This window comes from Mus pahari, unplaced genomic scaffold, assembly GCF_900095145.1.
Source record: "Mus pahari unplaced genomic scaffold, PAHARI_EIJ_v1.1 scaffold_12093_1, whole genome shotgun sequence".
Taxonomy (NCBI): domain Eukaryota; kingdom Metazoa; phylum Chordata; class Mammalia; order Rodentia; family Muridae; genus Mus; species Mus pahari.
The window spans coordinates 13237-22550 of NW_018392219.1; the positions used below are offsets into that span (position 1 = coordinate 13237).

A 9314-nucleotide genomic window follows, 5' to 3' on the forward strand; every position below is an offset into this window, starting at 1 on the left:
TCTCTCTCTCTCTGTTCTGCTCCAGACTTTTCTCTATGCAGTTCTCTCTTGGTATTCTAAAAAATTCTCTGAATAGCTAATTTCTTTAGGATATCCAATGAATCAGCATCCTGTGACTCCAGCCCCTTAATACTTAGCAAACTGCAAGTCCAGCTTTTGTTTTAACATTATGAAAGAATTCAGAGATCTGCCAGCCTCTGGTAAGTACATTTGCTAAGCTAACCCAGTGAGAACCTTTCCTGAAATTAACATTTCTACCACACCTGGGCCTAACCTTGCTCTGTCCCAGGCTGATTCTGAACTCAGGAATTTTTCTGCCTTTATAAATAAATAAATAAATAAATAAATAAATAAATAAATAAATAATATCTTTCTGACAATTTGGCTCATGGTATAGCTGCCTCTGTTTTCCATAGTTGAGAAATTGCATATTTTTAAACTCATGTTTTTCGAGTTCCACAGCTTTAAAGGATGTCCTGAATGTCCACCATTTTTCATTTTACTTAGACATAAGTCACACCTTTGCCCCCAGGAGTCTGATCATCACACTTGGACTCTTATAATTACTTCTGCTATCTGATTATCATGGAGTCATTAACATTAACAGAAAGGACATTCCTTATAGGAGGAATGTAAAATATGTACACTATTATACAAATAAACATTAGGCCCATGGCAGCCACCTATAGTCTTGGAGACCCAAGTATGTTGTCCTGTCCTATGGGAAGGAGCCATGTCATTTTGTCCACACCAAGGCCATGCTGCACCCAGCAAGAATTCACTTAGTAAACTACACTCTCTGAGCAGTCCAGGAGATCCTTTTGACTCTAACTACCCAGTGCATTNTTATATGTGTATGCCATCATGCCTGACTTTTACATAAAGTCTATGGACTGAGCTCTGATCTTTAACCCTTGTGCAGTAAGCACTTATAAACCATTGGTCTACCAAGTTTCATTCACTCAGTAGGTAGTTTAAACTTGAATCAAGATGCCAACAAGATAGAAGCTACTGGAACAATATTAGTACCAATTAAAATATACTAAAATATAAACTATATCAATATTGAAAAACATTTATCTAATGAAAAATAGGTATAACAAATAAGTTCTTTCCAAATTGTAGTATAAAATATGTGAAATATATTCCTGAAACTATAATAATATTGAGATGATATACATCAACAAAATTTTATTATAAATGATAAATTAACAAGTTATTAATAATTATTAATTAGGATACATACTCAAATCTAATAAATAAATCTAGTATTTTGGCAAAAAATTCAGCAAATCATTATTGTCGCACCCTCTTCAGAGAAGACTGTGCAGCAGTCTTCTAATAATAATAGTCTAATAATACATTAGATTTGAAAATACAGTCCTTTAGTAAACCAGAAACCACAATATGTGTCAAGAATTTACTGCTCAAAATATGTATTTTTCTATTCCTGTGATTTTGTTATACATTCATGAAATAATAGTGCCAATTATATGACTATTTCATAAATTGGGAATGCAATTCCATAGGTAAAAATTAAAAGATCTCTGCATTATATCAGGCTTCACAATAAAACAGGGATAGAATGGTGCCCTCAAAAGGAGATATTTGAAAACTACAGACAAATCTTTAGCATTCATATCTGTGATCATATTCTTTGGAAAATGTGTTTAGTAGATTAACTGGTCAAATATAAAGTAAATCAGGTTGAATAAATTAATTATATTTACAAAATAAAAGTAGTAAGGATGGAATATGGATATTTTGCTGTATGAAGAAAATTATTCTCAGTGCTCATCATATATTAAGATGGTTTATGCAGAAAATGATGATGCCCCTTTGGGAACATAAAGAAAGTAAAGGTAAAAGAGATTATGTGGCATACTCAGTTCCCATAATGAGAAAAAGAGAACAATTAAAATGTCATTAGATGCAAGCTGACATTGTCTTCTCTTAGTGTCTGACCGGACAGATCTCAGTACCCTCCATAGATAGCAAAGTCCATAGATGTTTAAGTGGCTTGCTATGAAATGGCAATGTTCACATGTCTTCCATACATATCCTCCCATATTCTTTCAATTGGTTATAGATCACTTCTTATATGTAATAAGATATATTTTGTAAACAGCTATTATTTTCTACTGTTTAATGGACTGTGAGAAAAACATATGAGAGATGATAATAAAGATGTTTTAGAGATACGATCACATCACATCTTTGTGCATGAATCTCAGCCACAGTAATACAGAAAAAAAAACGACTGATTCAGTTTACTGTTTCTGAGAACCTGGATAGAAGAGTGAGTGGAAGAAAAGAGACCAGAGAAGTTTGGCAGTAAAGTGTATCATTTCCAATTTCTGGATTTTGAAAAATTCAAGCTGACTTTTAATGTTTTTTGTAGATGAAATGTAAGAATAATGATACATGCCATTCTTGTTTAGAAAGACTCTTCAGGATATGTTGTTGGTCAGGTGGAAACTATGACTTCAAGTCAGAATAGAAGTTATCAGGAAAAGCTCTATTCAGGTCAGTGCAATTCTTGCTGGACATCCAAGTTCTGAGGATTTCCTGAAAACCCATGAAGTCCCTCTATTATTACCCACTCCACTCAGCTCCACCTCTTGTCCTGTTTCTATTTGTTTCTCTTCATACCTAAACTAATTTTCCTACCTGGAAGGAGTTAAGCCACAGAGAACATCCTGCCTCTACACTGAAGGTATGTCTGTCTTTCCATTCTTAGATGTTTCCTTGCTATGTGCCACACCATCCTGTTACCAACATCCTATCTGCATGAATGGATCTTACCATGCAAATAATGGATAATTCTGAATCTTCAAATTGTTTACCTACTTTGCCCAGTATTCCTTCATGAACTGAATGTACTATTATCAACAATTTTAAATCACTTCATGTTGTTCATTGCCATCTACACTACATTTGCCAACCACTCTTAAATTAGGTTCATTAAGTCCTTTATTGTTCTTTAGATACTGAATTATCAGTGTATTCAATTGCTCATTCTTCATCTATCCCAGCATCTATGACATCCTTCATCTTCTTTGGTGACAGTTACCCTTACAACGCAGGCCCTGGAGGCAGTTGATTGGAGTTGGATACAGTCTGATGATGTTTCTTGGTAATGGAAGGAGAAGCCAGAAATAAGGAGTTGTCTTGCTTTGTGGATTAGCTAATCCTCATCTTGACTAGTCACAGCACAAGAAGAGTTTTCCATCTTAAATTCAGGAATAGCAAAGACCTATTGCATCAGGTAACATGTAAAGTATATTTAAAGCATAACCTGAACAACTTGTACAATACTAAGCATGAGCTATATGTACAATAAATATTGACCAATGTGAATAAACTATAAAAAAATTTAAAAAATATTTAAATGTCAATAAATATGTACTTATGTGTGAACATTGTATATATGTATTCATTAATGTGAGAAAAGAAGACAATATTATTTTTACTATTTAATATTAGAAGATTAAAGATCCTTATGACATTGTGAAACATCAGAATAAGAGAGTTAAGGACCTCATATGGCAAGGTCTCTGAAATTTGCAGTACTTATAAAGCCTTATAACTAAGAAAGTCCCATATGTGTTAATACTTTGTTGTTTTTTTATGTATTTGAGAATTTCTAAAAGTGTCTCACACAGAACAGTCACAAAAAATATATACTTTGATCAAAATGTAAGTAAGTAATGAAATTAATGTGTTTTTATCTTCATGCAAGCATATGAGTTTCCAACCTTTGCTTTTTTTTTTTTTGAATCTTTCAGCTTTATGGGAGATANTTACAGGACAATAGGAAAGGAGTTGTTGACCAGATCACAAGAGACTCATAGTCAGTTCCAACCTTTGCTTTATCATTGTCCAAAAAAAATTCTACAGGAGCTGTGTGTGAGCAAAGCAGTTATGGTCTGGTATTGTGAGCTGTGTGAGGAGACACATTTTCATGGAAAGAGATTCAGACTTTGTCAATGTCAAACCTGCATGTTTGTTCCTCTTTTAGTGTGTAGGGGAGAGTTACGAAAAAAAAAATGTTATGAGAATCAACTCAGAAATTGATAAAAATTTTCTAAATGCAATTTTTAAAAATTATATTTCAAATGGATATGTGAGCAAATCTTTATAACTAATATACAAATTGCAGCTTCTTTTAAAGACAATATTTGTTATCTGCCATAGCACACTTGCAATCATTTTAATCTTTGAATTAATAATTGGAATTTTAGGAAATGGGTTCATGGCCCTGGTGCACTGTATGGACTGGGTTAAGAGAAAGAAAATGTCCTTAGTTAGTAAAATCCTCACTGCTTTGGCAATCTCCAGAATTTTTCATCTCAGTTTATTGCTTATAAGTTTAGTCATGTTCTTTTCATATTCTGATTTTCCTATGACTTCAAGGATGATATAAGTCATTAACAATGCTTGGATTATAGCCAATCATTTCAGTATCTGGCTTTCTACATTCCTCAGTGTCCTTTATTTTCTCAAGATATCCAATTTTTCTAACTCTCTTTTTCTTTATCTAAAGTGGAGAGCGGAAAAGCAGTTTCAGTTATATTGCCGGTGTCACTGCTCCTCATGATTTTAAATATTTTACTAATTAACTTGGAAATTAATATATGCATAGATGAATATCAAAGAAACATACCATGCAGCTTCAGTTCTCATTACTATGTAAAGTGTCACAGGCAGGTGTTAAGCCTTCACATTATTCTCCTTTCTGTATCTTTAGTTTTGTCACTGTCAACTTTTCTCCTGCTCATCTTCTCCCTGTGGACACATCACAAGAGGATGCAGCAGCATGTTCAGGGAGGCAGAGATGCCAGAACCACGGCCCACTTCAAAGCCCTACAAACTGTGATTGCCTTTTTCCTACTATATTCCATTTTTATTCTGTCTGTCTTAATACAAATTTGGAAATATGAATTACTGAAGAAAAATCTTTTCATTGTATTTTGTGAAGTTGTATATATAGGGTTTCCATCATTCCATTCGTATATTCTGATTGCAGGAGGCATGAAGCTGAGACAGGCCTTCCTCTCTGTATTATCACAGCTGAAATTCAGGCCAAACTATGTAGAAACTTTAGATCAGTAAAGCACTATAGATTATGTTGTATATTCTAAACAAAGATTAACAAATACAAATGTCTTTTGTATTTTTCATTTTACATTCTAAATATCCTTTGACTGCATTAAATTGATTTCTGCTTGCAATTATCAATGATTGAAACTATTACTAATTTAGCAGTTGTGTACAAGGTTATTTCTTAATATATATATCATAAAAGACCTCACTAAAATATAAATATATCATAATTTTACCTATTATCTATCAACCCACTAAAATATAAATATATCAGTTTCACCTATTAGACTTTTAGACTATACTGTATATATTTTTAATATCCATAACAAACTGTGATAAAAGCACATAAGTGAAACCATATACTATAAAATATGTGAATAAAACTTTGGAGAAATAATATGTAGTATAATATAGAATTAAAAATGAGTGGGGATAAAGGTAGTTTATTAAATACAGAGCCCAATTTGGAAATATTTTGGCGAATTCTTTGAATCCATCAGGCTCCTATGTTTATTTTATGTAGATTTTTATTAGTTTCATTATCAACTATTCTAAAATACTTTCATGAGTATAAAAGCAATGTAATTTACATTTCTAACTGCAATGCATGTGAATTTAGGTAACAGTGTAATCTATTTTATTTTATTCCACTAGTATAAGAAATAAAGGTTTATAATAGTTTAAAAATATAAATTTGAAATATTAATTTTTATTGGTTTACCATAATATTATGTGTAATAATTTATTCATGACCTATATACAATCAACACCAGATCTTCTTATATGCACCTGTTCTTAATACTTATTGTATATTAACATTTAAAAACCTATAAAATTAAATGAATTCATGCAACAATGCCAAATAGTTAGTTGTACAATATGATACATAGGCAGGAGATCTTGTTGAGATGCCAACTATTTTATGCAGTTATGTCATGATTATGATATGATTCTGAATTTTACTAGAGATTCAGAATTCATTGTTCACTCATAATTTTATCATTAAATATTTCTGTATCAAATCTAAAATATAATTTTCCACACTCTGTTGCAGACCCCTGAGCTCCGACTGGCAGAGATGGGGGTGGGAGGTGGGGGGAGGTGCGGGGGAGGAGGGACAACACAAATGCCAAACAGCTTTCTCTAACCCTCTCCCCGCTCCAACCAATCCCAACTGAATGCTTCAACTCTTGCTCCAACTCTCACCCAACTGAACTGTTTATAGCTTTTTCCCCCAGCATTCTCCCCCCTCCCTCTGGGGCACATCTTGTTTTTCCCAGCCCTTTGAGATCCTTCAAAACAACATTCTCCCTCCTGCCCAGGGTGCATCATCAGTCCAGACTTAATCCCTCTCCCTCTCCTGGATCCTGTCAGACTTCAGTCAGGGAGGCCAGAGGCTCAGCAAGTTGGCAGCACAAGATAGTCCACACAGGCTCACAGGCTCAGCAGGCTCAGGTTCTTGTAAACAGAGACCATGGGGCTTGGCACACCCGCTCCACACAATATACATTCATTTATTTAAAAATATTTATAATTAAGAACAGTCTATTTTACCACTTGAACAAATTTTAATGAGAAGCCAAAGCTCTGAAATAAAGACATTTAACATTTTTTACAAGCAGTTCCGAGGAGATTTATATTCGTCTATTTGGCATGTTTTCTTTTGTAAGGTTTTGTAAGGTTTGGTACTACTATTCTAAAATTTTAAGGCTTCTTGTCCAGGTTTACAACTGTTGGACTACTATTATTCCTACAAAAAATACAAAATATACAAATTGTGTTTGCTCATTAAACCAAATAAGAATTTTGAAATGCCATCAACAGCTGTAAGGTGTGATAGCACATGCCTGTATCCTAACACTTGAAAGGCAGAGATAATGAAAACGTACGATTCAAGGCCAACTTAGCTGGACAGTGATCTTCATTTTACTTAAGGCTACTTAGAAAGACCCAGCATAAACCTAAACAATAATTAATATATTACAGTGATTATTTCTGTGTGGTATTATCTTCAATTAATGTCTGCACCATTATTTAAGATGTTAGATTAATGCTAAGAAATAAATAAAAATTTTGACAATATGAAGGTGAAATGGAATGTCTAAATATAATTGATAAAATTGGGCCAGCTCCAGGACACCTTGGGCCAAAACTCGGTGGCTAGTCCCACAGTCTTCAGAGGACTCTCTACCCGAGCAGGCCCAGGATCTTAGGATTACTGGTGAGTGGAAAACAACATCTGTTCCAACAGAACCAGGGTACCTGGGACTAGCTGGAGCACAGACACGAGAACCCCGACCAACAAGTGGCTCAGGTTTCTTCCTGTTGGCGGTGGTCTACCTTGGATTCAATCTCAGTGGACAGCCCCATATAGGCTGGTACCCCAGAGGAGGTACCACTTCCAGGTGCTCTAACATTCCCAGGATCTTACGAGCCCAGGATCCCAGGATCCCAGGATTCCTAGGAGCTTGTTCACACCAGGATCTCAGGGTCTCAGAGGAAACTTGACTGCCAAGAACTCTGACACACATAGAATCTCAGCATCACAGGATCTGAGAATCACAGGATCACAAAGAAAGCTGGACTCTGATAACTTCTGACTAAACTAGGATTACAGGAAGGACAGGCTCCAATCAGATATATGGAGGGCAGGGAGCACTTGAGATAATGAGATAGTGGGAGGCAAGCATCAGAATAGAAGTAACAGACACTAAGGTTACTTGGCATCAACAGAACCCAATTCTCCCACCATAGCAAATCTTGGATATACCATCATACCAGAAAAGCAAGATATGGATCTAAAGTCACTTCTCATGATGATGATGGAGGACTATAAGAAGGACATAAATAATTCCTTTAAAGAAATACAAGAGAACACATCCAAACAGGTGAAAGAATTGAACAAAACCATCCAGGATCTAAAAATGGAAGTAGAGACAATAAAGAAATCACAAAAGGAGACAACTCTGGAAATAGAAAACCTAGGTAAGAAGTCAGGAGCCATAGATGCAAGCATAACAAACAGAATACAAGAGATAGAAGAGAGAATCTCAGGTGAAGAAGATACCATAGAAAACATTGACACAACGATCAAAGAAAATGTGAAATTCTAAAAGATCTTAACCCCAAACATCCAGGAAATCCAGGACACAATACGAAGACCAAACCTAAGGATAATAGGTATAGAAGAGAAGGAAGATTTCCAACTTAAAAGGCCAATAAATAACTTCAACAAAATTATAGGAAAAAAACTTTTCCAACCTAAAAAAAAAAAGATATGCCCATGAACATACAAGAAGCCTACAGAACTCCAAATAGTTTAGACCAGAAAAGAAACTCCTCCTGTTACATAATAATCAAAACAGCGAATGCACAAAACAAAGAAAGATTATTAAATGCAGTAAGGGAAAAAGGTCAAGCAACATACAAAGACATACCTATCAGAATTACACCTGACTTCTCCCCAGAGACTATGAAATGCAGAAGAACTTGGGCAGATGTCATTCAGACCTAAAAGAGCACAAATGCCAGAAAAGCTACTATACCAAGCAAAACTCTCAGTTACCATAGATGGAGAAACCAAGGTATTCCATGGCAAAACCAAATTTACACAATATCTTTCCACAAATCCAGCCCTTCAGATGATAATATAGGGAAAACTCTAACACAAGGAGGGAAACTATGCTCTAGAAAAAGCAAGAAAATAATCTTTGAACAAACCTAAAATAAGATAAGCCAGATGAACAGAATTCCAACTCTAACAACAATAATAACAGGAAGCAACAATTCCTTTTCCTTAATATCTCTTAATATCAATGGACTCAATTCCCCAATAAAAAGACATAGATTAACTGACTGGTTACTTAAACAGGACCCAACATTTTGCCCCATACAGGAAATCCACTTCAGCAACAAAGACAAAGACTACCTTGGAGTAAAAGGCTGGAGAACAATTTTCCAAGCAAATGGTCCAAAGAAAGAAGCTGGAGTAGCATGGAAATCGGTCTGGCAGTTCCTCAGAAAATTGGACATATTACTACTGGAAGAAGCAGCAATACCTCTCCTGGGCGTATACTCACAAGATCTTCCAACTGGTAATAAGGACACATGCTCCACTATGTTCATAGCAGCCTTATCTATAATAGCCAGAAGCTGGAAAGAACCCAGATGTCCCTCAACAGAGAAATGGATACAGAAAATGTGGTACA

General features: G+C 34.9%; 1 pseudogene; it reads left to right on the top strand.

The window, feature by feature from the left end:
* The first annotated feature begins 672 nt into the window (after positions 1-672).
* On the top strand, positions 673-5115 carry LOC110314884 (annotated as a pseudogene).
* Positions 5116-9314: the final 4199 nt, after the last annotated feature.